Source organism: Mus musculus, chromosome 1 (genome assembly GCF_000001635.26).
Source record: "Mus musculus strain C57BL/6J chromosome 1, GRCm38.p6 C57BL/6J".
NCBI classification, from domain to species: Eukaryota; Metazoa; Chordata; class Mammalia; order Rodentia; family Muridae; genus Mus; species Mus musculus.
The window spans coordinates 44,917,739-44,938,969 of record NC_000067.6 but is presented as its reverse complement, the minus strand read 5'-3'; the positions used below and the strand labels follow the sequence as shown (position 1 = coordinate 44,938,969).

Below are 21,231 nucleotides of genomic sequence, written 5' to 3'. Positions count from 1 at the left end.
TATTCACTATATGAATGATATCCTGTTAGCCACCTCTAAAGACGATGAGCTACCATCCGTATATGATATGTGTCAGGATATGCTACCTAAAAGGGGGCTTACTATTGGACCTGAAAAGGAACAAAGATCAAACACCGTGAGATATTTGGGACAGCTAGTTACTAAAACATATGTTAAACATAAAAACATTTCCATTATATGAAACATTTAAAAGCACTCAACAGTCTACATCCAGGGTCACAACTCCTGCAGAAGCCTTCTGCATTCCTGGAGGGGATGCTGGTACCCAGAACACCAGGTAACAATTAAGACCCCCCTACCTGCCAACACTCTTTAGGGTCCACCCAGTTTTCCCAAACATCATGTCCTCCCCTTGGCTACGTGTCCGGGTCCTCAACTCCCCAGAAATACCCTACTCTGCCATGGTTTACACTGGTATGTGGAACCCCATAGCCAAGACCAGCATCCAGAATCCCCAAAGCCCTCTGCTCTACCAGAAGCAATGCCAATCCAAAGAATTAGAACTCAGAGACAACACTGGCACCCCAAATCCCAGAGCTCAAGCAGGCTGCCAAACTCCAGCAAAACCACCGTAATGGACCTTAAGTATGGCTAAAAATCAGAACCAAAGACCACATAGGTCAGACGACCAGAGATGAAGCAGAAAGCAAAGGGCAAAATCTGTTCAACAGAAACAAACTCAAAAATCAGCATCTAAACATATAATTATCCCAAGCACAAGTGCCTAATAGCTAGTGTAAGAACACAAAATCCAGGACAGGATGGCATCCCAGAGCCCAGCATTCTTACTACAGGAAGCTTAGATATTTCAACATGACTTAAATATAAGAAAATGACCTTAAAATTAATTCTATGATGATGATAGAGTTCCTTAAAGAGGAAATAAATAAATAAATAAATAAATTCAGGAAAACACAATTGAAAGAAATTAATAAATCCCTTAAAGAAATCAAGAAAAACACAAATTAAAAACAGGAGGAAATGAATAAGTCCATTAAAGAAAACAAAACAATAAAACATGTGAATGAAATAAATAAAACTGTACTATAACTGAAAATGTAAAGAGAAATTAACAAAACACTAAGTGAAGGACTCCTGGAGATGAAAAAAAATCTAGGTAAGCTAACAGGAACTACAGATATAAGCATCACTACTAAAATATAAGAGATGTAGGAGAGACTCTCAGACATAGAAGATATGTTGGAAGAAATTGATATATCAGTCAAAAAAAGTTAAATCAAAAAATTCTTGACACAAACCATTCAAGAAATCTAGGGCTGTCTGAAAATGCCAAACATAAGAATAATAATTGAAAATCTCAGCTCAAAGACCCAGAAAAATATTTTTAACAAAAATCATAGAAGAAAATTTTCCTAACCTTAATGAGGACACTCTTATAAAGGTATAAGAAACTTACAAAACATCAGATAGATTGGATAAGAACAGAAATCCCTACCAACACCACAAAACAATCAAAACACTAGTCTAGTTTGATCAATCTGGGGCACATGGCCAGCAGAGGTGAGTTGTGCAATCTTCTCTGACTTCCATTGTCTGGTCCACAACCTACCTCCCAATCCCAAGGAACCTTTAGGATTCCTAAGAGCACCCAGGTTAGGCCCCTCCCCAGCAATCCCTTTGCTTGCCAGGTCCACATGGGGCACAGTCAGCATAGATGAGCAGTGTAATGTTCCTTGAGATCCATTGACAGTTTCTGCCTGCCTCCTGAGGAGTCCAGGTGGCATCAGGGACATCCAGCCACCACCAGGAACAACAAGATTGCTAAAGGACATCATAAGAACACAATCAGTAAAAGCCATGATAATATCGCTATACTGGAATCAAGCTATCCTGTTCCATCAAGCCCTCAATATCCTAACACAGTCAAAGCACAAAAGATAAACTTAAATCCAGTTTTACAAAGATGATTAAGGGGCCCTGGGACTCAGGAGAGATTGCCATTTTCTCTCAGGTGACTCTCTAAGACAGGAATACTAAGGAGCACACAGGCCTCAAGAGAGCAGCTGGGACAGGAACCTATGGGCTACATCTGCATCCAGGAGGTAGAGCTGATCCTTAGTCCTCTGTGCACCTTCTGTGCCAGGGAGGAGCTTGCCTCCAGGGAGTGCTCTGATCCAGGGGAGATTTCTATTTTCTCTCCATTGACTTTCTAAGAGGGACCACTGAGGAACACACAGAAGGAGCAGAGCAGCTGGGACAGGCTCCTACCAGCATCCATCTACACCCAGGAGGTGGAACTGTTCACCAGCCCTATGTGAAATTGTGATGTCAGGAAAGATCTAGTCTCACAGGAGTGCTGATAGAGGTTTACAAACTCACAGGAGGAACAAGCTCCAGCCAGAGACAATAATAACATATAACACCAGAGATTGCCAGATGACAAAAGTCAAAAGCGAGAATCATACTAACAGAAACCAAGACTACTTGGCATCATCAGAACCCAGTACTCCCACTACAGTGAGTCCTGGATACCTCAACACACTAAAAGAGCAAGATTTTGATTTAAAATCATATTTCATGATGCTGGTACAGGATTTTAAGAAGAACATGAATAACTCCCTTAAAGAGATACATGAGAACACAGCTAAAGAGGAAGAAGCCCTTAAAAAGGAAAAAAAATCCCTTAAATAATTACAGGAAAACACAACCACAAAGGTGAAGGAATTGAACAAAACCATCCAGGATCTAAAATTGGAAATAGAAGCAATAAAAAAATCACAAAGAGAGAAAACCCTGGAGAGAGATCAGAGTCATAGACACAAGCATAGGAAACAGAATACAAGAGATGGAAGAGAGAATCTCAGAAGCACAAGACTTCATAGAAAACATTGATACAACAATCAAAGAAAATGCAAAATGCAAAAACCTCCTACCCCAAAACATCCAGGAAATCTAGGACACAATTAGAAGACTAAACCTAAGGAAAAAAGGTATAGATGAGAAGGAAGATTTCTCAAAAGGGCCAGTAAATGCATTCAACAAAATTATAGACAAAAACTTTCCTAACCTAAAGAAAGAGATGCTCATGAACATACAAGAAGCCTACTGAACTCCAAATAGTTTGAACCAGAAAAGAAATCCACCCATCATATAAAAGTCAAAATATCAAATGCACAAAACAGAGTAAAAAACGCAGTAAGAGAAAAAGGTCAAGGAACATATAAAGGAAGACCTATAAAAACTGCACAAGACTTCTCACCAGAGACTATGAAAGCCAGAAGAACCTGGACAGATATCATGCAGACCCTAAGAGAACACAAATGCCAGCCTAGGATACTATACCCAACAAAACTCTCAAGTACCATAGATGAAGAAACCATGACAAAACCAAATTTATACAATATCTTTCCACGAATCCAGTCCTTCAAAGAATAATAAAGGAAAAACTTCAACAAAAGGTGGGAAACTATGCCCTGGAAAAAGCAAAAAAGTAATCTTTTAACAAACCTACAAGAAGATAGACACATGAACAGAATCCCAACTCTAAGAACAAAAATAACAGGAAGCAACAAAAACTTTTCCTTAATATCTCTTAATGTCAAGGTCTAAATTCCCCAATAAAAAGACATAGACTAACATTCATTATGTAAAAAAGGACACAACATTTTGCTGCACACAGGAAATGCACTCAGTGTCAAAGAAAGACACTGCCTCACAGTAAAGGACTGGAAAACAATTTTTCAAGCAAATGGTCCTAAGAAACAAGCTGCAGTAGCCATTCTAATTTTGAATAAAGTCAATTTTCAACCTAAAGTTATCAAAAAAAAAAAAAAAGGCAAGGAGGAACACTGCATACCCACCAAAGATAAAATCTACCAAGATGAACTCTCAATTCTAAACATATATGCTCCAAATGCAAAGGCATCCACATTCATAAAAGAAACTTTACTAAAGCTAAAGTACACAATGCACCACAAACAATATCAGTGGGAGACTCCAACACCCCAATCTCATTAATAGTCAGATCCTGGAAAAAGAAATTAAACAGAGACACAATGAAACTAACAGAAGTTATGAACCAAGTGGATTCAACACATAGCAATAGAACATTGTATCCTAAAATAAGAGGATATACCTTCTCAGAACCTCATGGTACCTTCTCCAAATTTGACCGTATAATCAGTCCCAAAACAGGCCTCAGAAGATACAAAAATATTGAAATAATCCCATTCATCTATCAGATCACCATGGACTAAGGCTGATCTTCAATAACAACATAAATAATAGAAAGCCCACAAACATGGAGAAACTGAGTAACACTCTTCTCAATTATAACTTGGTTAAGGATGAAATAAAGAAAGAAATTAAAGACTTTTTAGAGTTTAATGAAAATGAAGCCACAACATACCCAAACTTATGGGACACAATGAAAGCAGTCCTTAGAGGAAAACTCATAGCTCTAAATACCTTCACAAAGAAACTGGAGAGAGTATACACTTGCAGCTTGACAGCACACCTAAAAGCTCTAAAACAATAAGAAGCAAATTCACCCCAAAGAAATAGATTGCATGAAATAATCAAACTCAAGGCTGAAATCAACCAAGAGGTAGCAAAAACAAACAAAAAACAAAACAAACAAATAAACAAAACCTATACAAAGAATAGACCAAACCAGTAGATGGTTCTTTGAAAAAAATCACCAAGATAGATAAACCCTTAGCCAGACTAACTAGAAGGCACAGGGACCATATCTTAATTAAGAAAATCAGAAATAAAAAGGTAGACATAACCACAGGATCTGAGGAAATCCAAAAAATCATCAGATCCTACTACCATAGCATGTATTCAACAGAACTGGAAAACCAAGATGAAATGGAAAATTTTCTTGACAGGTACCAGGTACCAAAGTTAAATCAGGATCAGATTAACCACCTAAACTCTCCCGTATCCTCTAAAGAAATAGAAACATTCACTGATAGTCTCCCAACGAAAAAAAAAAAAATCCAGGACCAGATGGGTTTATTGCACAGTACTATCAGACCTTCAAAGAAGACCTAATACCAATACTCCTCAAACTATTCCACAGAAGAGAAACAGAATGTATTCTACTCAATTCCTTCTATGAAGCCAAAATTACTCTGATAACTAAAGCACACAAAGACCCAACAAAGAAAGAGAACTTCAGACCAATTTCCCTTATGAATATCGATGCAAAAATAATAAAATTCTCACAAATGGAATTCAAGAACATATCAAAAAATCATCCATCAGATCAGGTAGGCTTCATCCCAAGGATGTAAGGATAGTTTAACATATGGAAATCCATCAATGTAATCCACTATATAAATAAGCTTAAAGAAAAAAATCACATGATCATCTTGAAAGAAAATGAGATTTTGTATCTTGTGATTCATGTAAAAGAGTTGTCTATGAGCCCGCGGCCTGGGGCCGAGAACAAAGCAGAACAGACAGGGCTGTTGTTAAGACATTCCTAAGAACAGCTTGATTGTACAAGCAGAGCTATCTTGCCTGGGTCAACACCACCTGGCCGGAACCTCCCCTCTGTCTACTGCCCCTTGACACCGGGTAAAGTCATACATCACCTGGTTGCTATGTGAACAAAATAAGCCCCCAGCCCACAGGAACAAAGTCCTGATGACCTTTTGCTAACATGTAATCTTTCTGTTAATGTTTTAAAAAGCCAATAGTGTGTCACTATGCTGAATTCCACACCCTTAAGCCCCTTACCCCATAAAAACCCCTAGCTTTCGAGGCTCATGGCCAACATCCACTATCTCCTGTGTGAGATGCATGTCAGTCCGGAGCTTCATCATTAAACATCCTCATGTAATTACATCAAGAGATGGTCCTTCGTGATTTTTTGGGGTGCGCGCCGAATCAGGAATTGGATGGGGGTTTCCCCATTAGGTCTAACATTCTCATTAGATGCTGAGAAAGCATTTGACAAAATCCAACATCCCTTTATGATAAAAGTCTGGGAAAGATCAGGAATCAAGGCCCATACCTAAACATAGTAAAACCAATATACAGCAAACTTGAACCCAACATCAAACTAAGTGGAAATTTGAAGCAATCCCATAAAACTCAGGGACTAGACAAGTCTGCCCACTCTCTCCCTACCTATTTAATATAGTACTTGAAGTCCTAGCAAACAATTAGACAACAAAAGGAGATCAAAGGGATACAAATTGGAAAGGAAAAAGTCAAAATATTACTATTTGCAAAAGATATGACAGTATACTTAAATAACCCAAACAATTCCACCAGAGAACTCCATTTTTTAAATTTATTTTTTTAATTGGGTACTTTCTTCATTTACATTTCAAATTCTATCCCAAAAGTCCCCTAGACCCTCCCCACCCCCACTCCCCTACCCACTCACTCCCACTTCTTGACCCTGGCGTTCCCTCGTACTGAGGCATATAAAGTTTGTAAGACCAAGGGGCCTCTCTTCCCAATGATGGCCGACTAGGCCCTTTTCTGATACATATGCAGCTAGAGATCTGAGCTCCAGGGGTACTGGTTAGTTCATATTGTTGTTCCACCTATAGGGTTGCAGACCCCTTTAGCTCCTTGAGTACTTTCTCTAGCTCCTCCATTGGGGACCCTGTGTTCCATCCAATAGTTAACTGTGAGCATCCACTTTTGTGTTTGCCAGGCCCTGGCATAGCCTCACAAGAGACAGCTATATCAGGGTCCTTTCAGCAAAATCTTGCTGGTGTATGCAACGGTTTCAGCGTTTGGAGGCTGGAAAGAACTCAACAGAGGAAAGGATACAGAAAATGTAGTACATTTACACAATGGAGTACTACTCAGCTATTAAAAAGAGTGAATTTATGAAATTCCTAGACAAATGGATGGACCTGGAGGGCATCATCCTGAGTGAGGTAACCCAATAACAAAAGAAGTCACATGATATGTACTCACTGATAAGTGGATATTAACCCAGAAACTTAGAATACCCAAGATACAAGATACAATTTGCAAAACACATGAAACTCAAGAAGAACGAAGACAAAAGTGTGGACATTTTGCCCCTTCTTAGAATTGGGAAGAAAGCACTCATGGAAGGAGTTACAGAGACAGAGTTTGGAGCTGAGATGAAAGGATAGACCATCTAGAGACTGCCATACCCAGGGATCCACACCAGAGAACTCCTAAATCTGATAAACAACTTCAGCGAAGTAGCTGGATATAATATTAACTCAAACAAATCCGTGGCTTTTCTCTACAAAAAGAATAAACAGTCTGAGAAGGAATTTAGGGAAAAAAACACCATTCACAATAGTCACAAATAATATAAAATATCTTGATGTGACTCTAACTAAGCAAGTGGAAGATCTGTATGATAAGAACTTCAATTCTCTTAGAATTTGAAAAAGATCTCAGAGGATGGAAAGACCTCCCATGCTCATGGATTGGCAGGATTAATGTAGTAAATATGGTCATCTTGCAGAAAGCAATCTAAAGATTCAATGATATCCCTCATCAAATCCAACTCAATTTTTCACGGATTTAGAAAGTCCTATTTTCAAATTTATCTGGAAAAAGGAAAAGTAAAACCGAAGATATAAAAATCTATTCTCAACAATAAAAGCACTTCTGCATGAACCACCATACCTCACCTCAAGCTGTACTACAAAGCAATTGTATAAAAAACTGCATACTACTGGTCCAGTTACAGACAAGTAGGTCAATGGAATAGAATTGAAGACCCAGAAATGGATTCACACACCTATGGTCACTTGATCTTTGACAAAGGACCTAAAATCATCCAATGGAAAGAAGACAGCATTTTCAACAAATGGTGCTGGCTCAACTGGAAGTTAGCATGCAGAAGAATGCCAATAGATCCATTCTTATCTCCATGTACAAAGCTCAAGTTCACGTGGATCAAAGACCTCCACATAAAAACAGAGATGCTGAAACTTATAGAGGAGAAAGTGGGGAAGAGCCTCAAATATATGGGCACAAGGGAAAAAATTCTTGAACAGAATACCAATAGCTTGTGCTGTAAGATCAAGAACTGACAAATGGACCTATTAAAATTACTAAGCTTCTCAAAGGCAAAGGATACAATAAGACAAAAAGATAACCAATAGATTGGGAAAGGATCTTTACCAATCCTAAATCTGGTAGAGGTTTAATTTCCAATATATACAAAGAACTCACGAAGTTAGACTGCACAGAAACACATAACTCTATTAAAGAATGAGGTATAGAGCTACCAAAGAATTCTCAACTGAGGAATACTGAATGGCTGAAAAGCACCTAAAAATAATGTTTAACCGCCTCAGTCATCAGGGAAATGCAAATCACATCAACCCTGAAATTCTCCCTCACGACATTCAAAATGACTAATATCAAAAACTCATGCTGGCAAGGATGTAGAGAAAGAGGCACACTCCTCCATTGCAGGTGGGATTGCTAGCTGGTACAACCACTCTGGAAATAATTTTGGCAGTTCCTCAGAAATTTGGACATAGTACTACCAGAGCATCCAGCAATACCACTCCTGGGCATATACCCACAAGATGCTCCAATATGTAATAAGTAAACATGCTTCATTATTTTTATAGCAGCCTTTTTAATATTAGCTACAAGCTGGAAAGAGCCCTGATGTCCTTCAACAGAGGAATGGATACAGAAAATGTGGTACATTTACACAATGGAGTACTATGCAGTTATTAAAATCAATGAATTTATAAAATTCTTAGCAAATGGATAGATCTGAAGGCTATCATCCTGATGAGGTAACCCAATCACAAAAGAACACACATGACATGCACTCACTGGTAAGTGGATATTAGTCCAGAAACTTGGAGAACCCAAGATACAGTTCACAAAACACATCAAACTCAAGAAGAAGGAAGACCAAAGTGTGGATACTTCAATCCTTCTTAGAATGAGGAACAAAATACCCATAGAAGGAATTACAGAGACAAAGGATGGAGCTGAGACTGAAGGAAAGGTCATCCAGATACTGTACCTCCTGGGTAACTACCCCATAAACAACCACCAAACCCAGACACTATTGTGCATGCCAAGAAGATCTTTCTGACAACAGCCTAATATAGTTGTCTCCTGAGAGGCTTTGCCAGTGCCTGACAAATACAGAAGTGGATGCTCATAGACATCCATTGGACATAGCACAGGGTGGGCAATGAAGGAGCTAGAGAAGGTACCTAAGGAACTGAATGCTTTGTACCCCCTTAGGAGGAACAACAATATGAACTCACCAGTACCCCCAGAGCTCCCTGGGACTAAGTCACCAACCAAAGAAAACACATGGTATAATTCATGGATCTAGCTGCATATGTAGCAGAGGATGGCCTAGTTGGTCCTCTGAAGGTTCTGTGTCCCAGTATAGGGGAATTCCAGGACCAGGTAAAGGAAGTGGGTGGGTTGGTGAGCATGGGAGGGGGGGAGAGGAGGGTATGAGGGGTTTTAGGGAGAAATAAGGAAAGGGAATAACATTTGAACTGTAAATAAAGAAAATATCTAATAAAAAAGAGAGAAAAAAAAGAAATCAAAGTCAAAGAAAATGCTACATCTAAAAAGTATATGGCACATAACAACCAACAAATCTGGGACACCATGAAAAGATCAAGCCTAAGAATAACAGGAATAAAAGAAGAAGATAATTCACACATTCAAGTTTCAGAAATATTTTGAACAAAACCTTAGAAGAAAAATACCCAAAAGTAAAGAAAGATGAGTCTATATACATTCAAGAACCTGAAAAATCACCCAAATAGATTAGACCAGAAAAGAAAATTCTCCACTATATAATAATCAAAACACTTAATACCCAGAACAGAAAAAGGAAAAAGGCCAAGTAACATATGAAGACAAATCTATCAGAATTACACTGTATTCTGACTTTTCAATAGAGACTCTAAAAGTTAGAGTCGCCTGGGGCACTCTCTGAGAAATCACAGACGTCAACCCAGACTACTATACCCAGAAAAACTTTCAATCACAGTAGATGGAATAAACAAAATATTCCATAAGGCAACCAAATATAAACAATATTTATTCACAAATCCAGCCCTACAGAAGATACTAGGAAGAAAACTCCTACACAAGGTGGCTAACTACACCCAAGAAATCTCAGAAAATAATGTCACACCAACAAACCAAAGTGAGGGAAACACATACACACGCACACACACACACACACACACACACGCATACTACCACCGCCACCACCACCAGCAACAACACAAAATAATAGGAATTAAGAATCATTGATCATTAATATCTTTCATCATCGATGGACTCAGTATCTCAGTTAAAGGACACAAATTAACAGAATGAATGCAAAAAACGGGATACATCTTTCTGCTGCATATAGGAAACACAACTCAGCATCCAAGATAGACATTACCTCAGAAAAGGTGTTGGAAAAAGGTTTTCTAAGAATCAACTGGTAATTAGCCATTCTAATATCTCACAAAACATACTTTCAGCCAAAATTAAACAAAATAGATGGGAATAACATATACTCATCAAAGTAAAAAATCCCACAAGATGACACACGTTGATCCCCACATGTTAATAGTCATAGATGTCAACACTCATGAATGGCCAAGTTATCCAGACTGAAAGCAGTAATTGAACTAACAGACATTATGACCCAAATAGACTTAAAAATATTTATATAACATTTCCCCAAACATAAAAGAATTTACCATCTTTTCAGCACATCACAAAACCTTCTCCAAAATTGACTATATACCAAAAAGTGAAGCAATGCTCAATAGATACAACAAAACTGAAGTAACCCCTTGTACCATATCAGAACACAATGGATTAAAGCTGGATTTTAGCAACAACAGAAAACTTACAAACTCATGGAAACTGAACAACTCTTTACTCAGTGATCCCTGGGTTGGGGAAGAAATGAAAGAAAATAAAAAAGACATTCAGGAATTCAATGAAAAGGAAGACATAACATACCCAAATTTATTGGATACAATGAAAGCAATGCTAAGAGGAAAGTTCATAGTACTAAGTGCCTTCCTAACAAACTTGGAGAGCTCTCATCCTAGCAACTTAAAAAAACACCTAAAACCTCTAGAACAAAGAGAAAAATATACTCAATAGGAGTAGACAGCAAGAAATATCAAGCTCATGGCTGAAATGTATAAGTTAGAAACAAAAAGAACACTACAAAATATCAATGAAACCAAGAACTGTTTCTTTGAGTAAATCAACAAGATTAACAACCCCTTAGCGAAATTAACTTCATAAAATAAGGCCTGTATCCAAATCAACAAAATCAGAAATGAAAGGTGAGACATAATAACATACTTAGGAAATCCAAAGAGTCATTTGGCTTTGCTTCAAAATCATGTAAATTAGAAAATCTAGATGACATGGATGATTTTCTTGGTAAATACCATTTACCAAAATTAAACCAAGATTGAATAAAAAAATTAAATGGTCCTATAAACCCTAAGGAAAAATGTGGTCATTAAAAATCCCCCACCTCCCTGCAGGGGAGAAAGCCCAGGATCACATGGTTTTAGTACAGAATTCTACCAGACATTCAAAGAAGAGCTAATACCAATATTCCTCATTCTCCTCAAATTATTCCATAAAATAGAAACAGAAGTAACATTGCCAAACTCATTCTATGAGAGCACAGACACTGTGATATATGAACTGCACACTCAACAAAGGAAGAGAATTTTAGACCAGTTTCTCTTATGAACATTTGATACAAACATACCCAATACAATATGTGCAAACCAGATTCAAGAACACATCAAAAACATCATGTAACACGGTTAGTAGGCTTTATTCCTGAGTTGTAGGGATAGTTCAATATATGAAAATTCATCAATATAATCCACCATATAAACAAAGTAAAGGAAAAGAAAAACATGGTCATCTCAATAGATGCTGACAAGAACCTTTGACAAAATACCATTTCTTCAAGTTTAAATGTCTTAGAGAGATCAGGAACTCCAGAAACATACCTAAGCATAATAAAGGCAAAATATATCCGGTCAACACCCAGCATCAATTTAAATGGAGATAAGTTTAAAGCAAGTCAATTAAAATCAGGGACAAAAACCTGTGATTCACAAAATTAGAAAATTTAAGAGAAATAGAAAATCTTGATAGATAACACTTGCAAATGTAAACTCAAGATCTTATCAACAATTTAAATAGACCTATTACCTTAAAGATATAGAAACAGTCATTAAAAGTCTCTCTGACAATAACAAAAACAAAGGGTCAGTCAGTTGTAGTGCAGACTTCTATTGGACATTTAAAGGAGACATAATAACAATACTCCTCAAATTATTCCACAAAATAGAAACAGAAGGGACATTACCAAATCCATTTAGTGAGGCCACAGTTACCCTGATACCCAAATCACACAAAGACTCAACAACAACAACAACAAAAGAGAATTACAGACCAATTTCTCTCATGTATATTAATGCAAAAAATTCTCAATAAAATACTCACAAACCAAACCCAAGAACACATGAAAATGATAATCCACTACTTTGTTCCTTCTTAGAATGGGGAACAAAATACCCATGGAAGGAGTTACAGAGACAAAGTTTGGAGCTGAGACAGAAGGAAGTACCATCCAGAGGCTGCCCCACCCGGGGATCCATCCCATAAACAACCAACAAACCCAGACACTATTGCATATGCCAGCAAGATTTTGCTTACATGACCCTGATACAGCTGTCTCTTGTGAGGCTATGCCAGTGCCTGGCAAATATAGAAGTGGATGCTCACAGTCATCTATTGGATGGAACACAAGGCCCCCAATGAAGGAGCTAGAGAAAGTACTCAAGGAGCCGAAGGGGTCTGCAACCCTATAGGAGGAACAACAATATGAACTAACCAGTTAACCCCCTCCCCTGATCTTGTGTCTCTAGTTGCATATGTAGAAGAAGATGGCCTAGTCAGTCATCAATTGGAGGAGAGGTCCTTGGTCTTGCAAAGATTATATGCCCCAGTACAGGGGAATGCCAGGGCCAGGAAGCAGGAGTGGGTGGGATGGGGAGCAGGCAGGGTATAGGGGACTTTTGGAGAGGAAACTAGGAAAGGGGATAGCATTTGAAATGTAAATGAAGAAAATATCTAATAAAAAATGACAGAGTATAAACAAAACAAAACAAAACGAAATGAAAAAAAAGAAAAAGAAAATGACCATTCACTATGATCAAGAAGGTTTTTGTCCCAGAGTTAAAACCAGTTCAAAATACAAAAATCTCTCAACATAATCAACCACATAAACAAACTGAAAGAAAAAATAAGCACATTATGATTTCATTAGATGGTAGAAAAGGTATTGATTTAATTCAAAATCTTGGAGAGATCAAGGATGCAATTGACATATCTAAATATAATAAAGGCAATTTACAGCAAGCCAATAGCTAATATCAAATTAAATTGAGAGGCACTCGAAGCAACTCCACTAAAATCAGGAACAAGAGAAGGCTGTTGACTTTCTCCATATCTATGCCATATAGGACTTTAAGTATAAGCTACAGCGAAAATACAACTACAACAGATTAAGGAGACATGAATTGGAGAGAAAGAAGTTTTGTAGATGATATGATAGTATACATAAGCAACCCCAAAAATTCTACCAAGCAACTCCTACAGCTGATAAGCACCTTCAGCAATATGGCTGGATACAACTTTAACAAAAACAAAACAAACAAACCAAAACTTACAAAAAACAAACAAACAAAAAACAACAACAATAAAAACCCAAGTGGGCAGATAACTATCATCTTTAACAATAGCCACAAAAATAATATAAAATTTCTTGGTGTAACTCTAACAAGTGAAGACATCTATGACATGTAATCCAAGTTTTTGAAGAAAGAAACTGAAGAAGATTTCAGAAAATGGACTTCTGAGAATTTCCTCCTGCTGTGAACTTCAGGGCTCTGGCCTCTGTCTTCTAGCTACCTCCCTTGCACCACAGTCCCAAGAAAAGGCAATCTGCAATCCTAGCCAAGAAACTCAGTCATATAATGCCCTAAAACTGGAGAACAAGTTGGTCTTTTCCCAGAGTGCCGAAAGAGGAAAGAATAGCAAGAAGAAATTGAACATATTGATGAAGTTCAAAATGAAATAGACTTAATGAACAAGACAGTGCAGAAACTTTAAAAGTAGAAGAAAGATGTAACAAACTCCTCCAACCATTTTTTCCGAACAGGTCAGTATTGATCTCCAAAATCCAAAATCGTGGGGTAACACAAGTGGAGGAAGATGAGGAGGCTCTGCATTATTTGACCAGAGATGATGTGACAGAATTTGATGTGACATTAAATCAGCTCACAGAATAGATTTTTATTTTGATAAAAATACTTACTTGGAAAATAAAGTTCTCTCCATAGAATTTTATCTGAATAAGAGTGGTGATTGTCTTCAAAGTCCACAGAAATCAAATGGAAATCTCGATAGAATTTGACAAAACACTCAAGTCAAATTCTGAATAAGGCCATCAGGAAGGCACAGCACAAAGAGCCAGAGAGCTTCTTTCCCTGGTTTACTAGCCATTCTGATGCAGGTGTAGCCAAGTTAGGAGATGTCATTAAAGATAATATTTGGCTAAATCCCTTGTAGTTCTATTTTGTTCGTAATATAGATTATGAAGAAAGAGAGACAGAAGAAGGAGAGGCAGAAGAAAAAGAAGAGGTCGAGGAGAAGGAGGAGCCTGAAGATATTGATAAAGGGAATGAGGATGAAGAAACAGAAGATGAGGTGATGATAAAGGTGAGGACAGACCAGAGGATGAAGATGAGCCTGACTAGCACAGAAGACTCATAGATTCCAACCTTCTTTTTTTATTTTCTTTTTAAATTTTTTCCAGTCCCTGGAATCAAGTTGCAGTCATTTCCAGCCAATCCTGCCCTTCTTGTGCTCAGTGTTCCATTTCTTGAGGTCTCTCAACATCATGACACTCAGCTAATTTAGGGATATCTTGAGTAAAACAAAACAGGAAAAGAATCTCTACATTTCTCTTCTAAATTCATTTTTATCCTTTCTTGTCTCAAAACCTATGGATTCAAATTGCCACCATGCTGTGTGAAAAAAAGAAAAGCCCTCCAGTTTCCTTGGCCCTGCTGGAGACTGGAGAGTGCTAGGTAGGCCTCTATGTAGTAGTATAGTGATTTCCAGCTTTTTTTGTTTTCCTTTCTCTGTTTATTGGGCTAAAACATCACACTGTGTCTTTGTGTAATCTCTGAGAAACTATAGACAGTTACCATTTACTAACATGTATTTGTCTACTTTCTTTTGTTTAATAAAAAGAAAAAATAAATAAAAAGGAAGGTATAGACAGCCAGCAAGGGTGGGTTTGATGTGGCTGGAGGTGCTGAGACCTGCCACATGGACTTGGTGGGGACAGCGTGACATGGTCCCTGCCCCTGGAAAAGGGCCCTGGTGAGAGCCTCAATGAGTGTCAATGGCTGCTGTAGGCTGTAGGTGTAAGTCTTGTTTGTATGATAATGTACATATTTTACATTCCTCTGAAGAATGTCCTCCCTGTTGATAACTCCAAGAGAATTAGAAAAAGCATAAGTTCAGAAGTTGAGGGTGTAGCTATGTCTCAGCAAAATAGTTAAGTCTGGGAACTTCAGGACAGCCCAAAAGGCTATGGGAAAGAGCTCTAAATACATGAGTTTGAAATATATATATATGTGTGTGTGTGTGTGTGTGTGTGTGTGTGTGTGTGTGTGTGTATTCTCAATTATGTAAAATATAAGGATATAAGGATGCAATATGAGTTATGAGGGCTTGATTAATCTAAAGGAACAAAGGCAGCTACACTATAAGCCAGCTTGTCAGAAAGATAGAAATATAAGCAGATACTAACTTCAGGATCAGGCTAGAAGAGAGCAAGGTTAGGACCAAGTGTGGTAGAAATGGTAATTTCAAAATGGAGTCCCACCCAAATAGTTTATCCTTTGTGCTTACTTAACAAAGGCAGACAGACCTCTGAATTCTTTTGCAACGTTCAGAATAAAATGTATGCTTGATGTCTTTTAAGAATCAAAGCGCTGAGGTCACAGGATGATGATTCAGAAAATAATCAAAAGAAAACTTGGAGTAAATGACTGAATTGATATGTAAAATAAAAGCCTGGACCTGTGCTCAGCAGCAGATGAGCAATCCAAAGAACTATTTAGAATAAAAAGATAGAACTGCCTGGAGAAACACACACACACACACACACACACACACACACACACACACACACACACACACAAAAGCAAGCAGGACATGGACAGAGAGATCTCTTAGAATAGCAAGCAGAATACAGGTCATCACCTTGATTCCATGATTTGACCTCGAGTCATTCTTTTTGACACTCCTAAACACCCCTTCTCTCAGAACCCCTCTCCAAGGGGCATTGGAGTGTTCAGTGGGCATTTTGGCAACAATACTTCTCTTTTGGCATGTTTAGTTGTGATATTTAACAGACATTCTTGAATTTTAAGGTGACACTTTTAAAATTAAATTCTCTAGTGATAATGACTTGAGCCCTACTACTCAATGGAAAAATCAACAGAACCTGTAGGGCTTTATTTGGAGTTGACATTCTCTGTTGTAACTTTTTTATTTTTATTTTTATTTTTATTTTTATTTTTATTTTTATTTTATGGTTTTGGTTTTCGCTGGAAGGAAAAAGATGTTTATTTTAAATGTTAAAGTATACAAGTTGCTTTGTTTCAATAAAATCAGTGTATACGAAAAGGATCTTATGCTTTTCTGTTAGGACAGATGCACAACACGCCTTCCAAGCTTGACTGGCATAATAACCTCATGTAAAACTTTTTCTCCTTAACATCACATTTTTTGATGGGCACTGTGCAAATTAACCTCAGGGCTGTGCCTATTGAGCTAAATGAATTTGAATCACATCTTAATGTCTTTGTAACTGAGTGATGTGGGTAAAAGCTTGCTGCTGTGAACTTCTACCCTTGATTTTTAACCTCAATTTAGCATTTTTAAAAAATGGACATTTACATGCCTAGATATCATGACAAAACCTGCTCTCATGTCACTGACCTGTTGCTCTGTGCCATATGTATGAAGGACAGCTGCTGGCATGTCTTCATTTGCAGTGTGAACTGGCAAAAAGGTATGCTGTCAGGGTAAGTAGTCAGGGAGGTGGTTGGGAGTACTCTGTCCTAGGTATGTACTGTGACTCTGAACTGGATGATGAAAAGCTGTTAGCTCAACACTATTATACAGAGAATAATGTTTTGGAAAGCTACCTGATGCATAAGTTTTTTAATGCTATAAAATAGGACTAAAATTAAAGGCCACTTTTCAGAGATGATTAATGGATAGTCTGGTCAAATTCAAAGCTGTATGATATACAAAACTTCACACACACACACACACACACACACACACACACACACACACAGAGTACTCCACGAATAGCCAAAGTGTCACCAAAATCTGTCTAGGTGGATACTGTGTAACTTCTGCACTGAACTCTATTTAGTAAATACATGACTGTGTATTTCAAAATAGAATGGATATTTCATAGGGAACTGCAGGTGAGACCAGAAACAGGAGGGATCATGCCAGTGGAGGATGGAGAACGAGAATACTGGAAATGGTAACTGTAATTGGGGCTTATTTCAGAGATGATGTAGAAACCTAGTGCAATGGAAACTCATAGAAATCCACAAGGGTGACCCAAGCTAATACTCTTAGTGATGTGCGGGGCTGTGGGTGTAAGGGGAGAGGGGGGAGGGAGAGAGTCCATGTCAGGCCAGAGTCCCTGAGCTCTGGGCAGGTGGATAAGGGAGTACTGCAGGACACTTTCCACTAGGCCCCGGGTAGGCATCTGGCTGTGTGAAGCCATTGACCCCACATGGCTGGGGGTGGATAAGGGGCAGGCCCTATTACCAGGTTCTCAGTCTCTGGCATCCCGTGATGGATATGGCAGAGGAGCTGAGAACAGAATAGGGGCCCCGGGTCAACACTCTAGCCCTGGAGATATGGGAAGAGGGCAGAGGGAGGAAGGTTCCCATGCTGGTGAGAGTCCTTAGTCCAGTCCGTGGCTGGAGCACAGGAAGGCCTTCTGAGGGAGGTTAGAAGCAGCTCGGTAGAAGAAAGTCTATCTCATCATACAAGCACAGCCGGCCTTGACAAAGACAGTCTATGGTTTTAGAGCTTTATTGTAGAAAGGCAAGGGGAAAGAGAAAAGGTAGAAAGAGAGAGAGACCAGCCATGGCCAAGAGGAGAGAAGGGGGAAAAGAAGAGAGAGAAGAAAGGCTAGAGAGGAAGAAAGCTTAAAGGGAGAGAGGTTAAAAGCTTAGAGAGAGTAAGAAAAATAAAAGTTTAAGAGAGTAAGAGAGAGAGACTAGGAGAGAGCAAGATGGGGCCAAGCAGCCCCTCTTATAGTGGGATTGTTATCTGCTGTTGCGTGGTCTCTCATCAGTTATTCATAAATCTATCAATACTTCTTTTTTTTCTCAGCCCAATAAACAGAACTGTCTGTGTTGATTCATCTATTACAGTTAATTCATAAACCCTCAAATATTTCATATTCTGCTTTTTATTTCCGAAAATAGGTTTATACTTGTGCACAAAATCACTTCCCTGTTTTTTGGTGGTGGTTTGCTTTGGGGTTTTGGTTTTCCTTTTTCTTTTTTTCTTTTTTCTTTTTTTCTTTCTTTCTTTTTTCCAGAATGTAATAAGTAAGCTGATGTAGTACCCTACCCTAATTTTAACTCTTCAGAAGAAGACAGGGAAGGGGTATGGATTTGTTATGTAAATAGAACTACTGGAATATTATGGATTGCTCTGTAGTTCCTACAGACCCAGGACATCAAGGACAAAAGTGAAAAGAGAAGAGACAGTGGACATGACCAGAAGGAGCAAACTTCCAGGTAAAGGCAAAAGTAGACATTGACCATATCATCAGAAGTCAAATCAACATACCTGGGTCCAAGTTAATGCTGTATGCACCTAAAGAAAAGTTATTCTATGAGACACTCACATCCCTCTGTCACCAGAGAATCTCTTACTGGTCAAGCTAGCTGCTGTGACCTGTGCATCCACAGTGAATATCTGTGAACGTGGACATTGGTCTTTTATTCCACATCCTCCTTTCCTTCAACTTACAGATTGGATGTTTCCAGTTCCTGTTATCTTTACAAATGACTCAGTGTTTATGCCTGAACCTTGGGACTGTAATAGACTCGTTCATTCATCTGACATAGTGACTACATTTATTTGAACAATTTTTCATTTGCATAAGATAGCATAACATTTATGCTCTTAAATGTAAATATGGACTGATGTTCTATATGATACTACTCATTATATGGGGTTTCTATTCAAGCTCTTCTCGGTATATTTCTGATCAATATAATAATGTTACAAATAGTAGAGGACATCACCTTAATCCATGTTTATGGAGCAGAGCATTACACAATGCTTGCATTGTATTGATATTATTCATTGTGTTTATAATTCATTTGCTGATAGGATATCCATGCATCAAATGACAATTCGCTTTATCTACAACATCTCAAATCAAAACTGCTCTGGATATTCTGCATTTAAAATAAGAAAACTGGGAGACATCAGAACATTGTCCAAGAATGGAGTCATGTGATAGGAATTCTAAGTACTTGTGAGAAAATTCCAAGAAAACAAGACAACAGTCTTGTGATCTCTGTTTCTTCAAAATCATGGAATCATTTTTAGTATAGGTTTTTGTATCTTTCCCAAGTTTAGTGTATAGAAGTGACTTTACCTTAGACTGCTACAATTGGCTAGTGCTATTTATTTACATGCCTTTGTGAAAAAGCATGTTTTATTGCCATGTGTGGGCTCACCCATGCAATTGTAGCTTTTACTCATGTGGCAATTCTTTTTTTTTTTTTTTAGATGTTTTCTTTATTTAGATTTCAAATGCTATCCCCTTTCCTAGTTTCCTCTCAGAAAAACTCCTATACCCTTCCCCCCTCCCCCAACCCCCTGCTCACTAAACCACACAATCCCACTTCCTGGCCCTGGCATTCCCCTATACTGGGGCCTAGAATCTTCTCAAGACCAAAGACCCCACCTCCCATTGATGGCTGACTAGGCCATCCTCTGCTACATATACTGCTAGAGACATGAGTTCTGGGGGTACTGGATAGTTCATACTGTTGTTCCTTCTATAGTACTGCAGACTCCTTCAGCTCCTTGAGTACTTTCTCTAGCTCCTTCATTGGGGACCCTGTGTTCCATCCAATATATGACTGTGAGCATCCACTTCTGTATTTGCCAGGCACTGGCATAGCCTCTCAGGAGACAGCTATATCAGGTTCCTGTCAGCAAGCACTTGCTGGTATATGCAATACTGTCTGGGTTTGGGTGAGGATGTGAAAAAAGAGAAATACTCCTCCATTGCTGGTGGGATTGCAATCTGGTAAAACCACTCTGGAAATCACTCTGGCGGTTCCTCATAAAATTGGACATAGTACTACCAGAAGATCCAGCAATATCACTCCTGGGCATATACCCAGAAGATGTTCCAACTTGTAATAAGGACACATGCTCTACTATGTTCATAGCAGATTTATTTATAATAGCCAGAAGCTGGAAAGAGCCCAGATGTCCCTCAACAAAGGAATGGATACAGAAAATGTGATACATTTACACAGTGGAGTACTATGCAGCTATTAAAAGTAATGAATTTAAGAAATTCTTGGGCAAATGAATGGATCTGGAGGATATCATCCTGAGTGAGGTAACTCAATCACAAAAGAACACATATGATATGCACTCACTGATAAGTGGATATTAGCCCAGAAACTCAGAATATCCAAGATACAATTTGCAAAACTCATGAAACTCAAGAAGAAGCAAGTGTGGACACTGTGTTCCTTCTTAGAAGGGGAAACAAAATACCCATGGAAGGAGTTACAGAGATATATTTCAGAACTAAGATTGAAGGAAGGCTCATGTGGTGATTCTTAACCTTTAGAGTGTAATTGTTGGATGCTCTAAATAGCCTACTGTAAGACTTCATTCTCAGGTCCCACTGCCATGATAGAACCGACATGAAATACCAATAAGAAAACAACACATAAAAATAAGAATAAAAATATGGAACAACTACTGTTTAAAAATTATCAAGGACTTGCAAAGGTATAAAATTTATGATGTATATAAGCCATGCTTCTAAGAGTAAATTTGCAAATGAATATAATCCAGCAA

The 21,231-nt window shown here is 38.2% G+C and overlaps 1 pseudogene; it reads left to right on the top strand.

Annotated features, from left to right (window-relative positions):
- Window positions 1-362: 362 nt before the first annotated feature.
- Gm3496 lies at window positions 363-14,807 on the top strand (annotated as a pseudogene).
- Window positions 14,808-21,231: the final 6,424 nt, after the last annotated feature.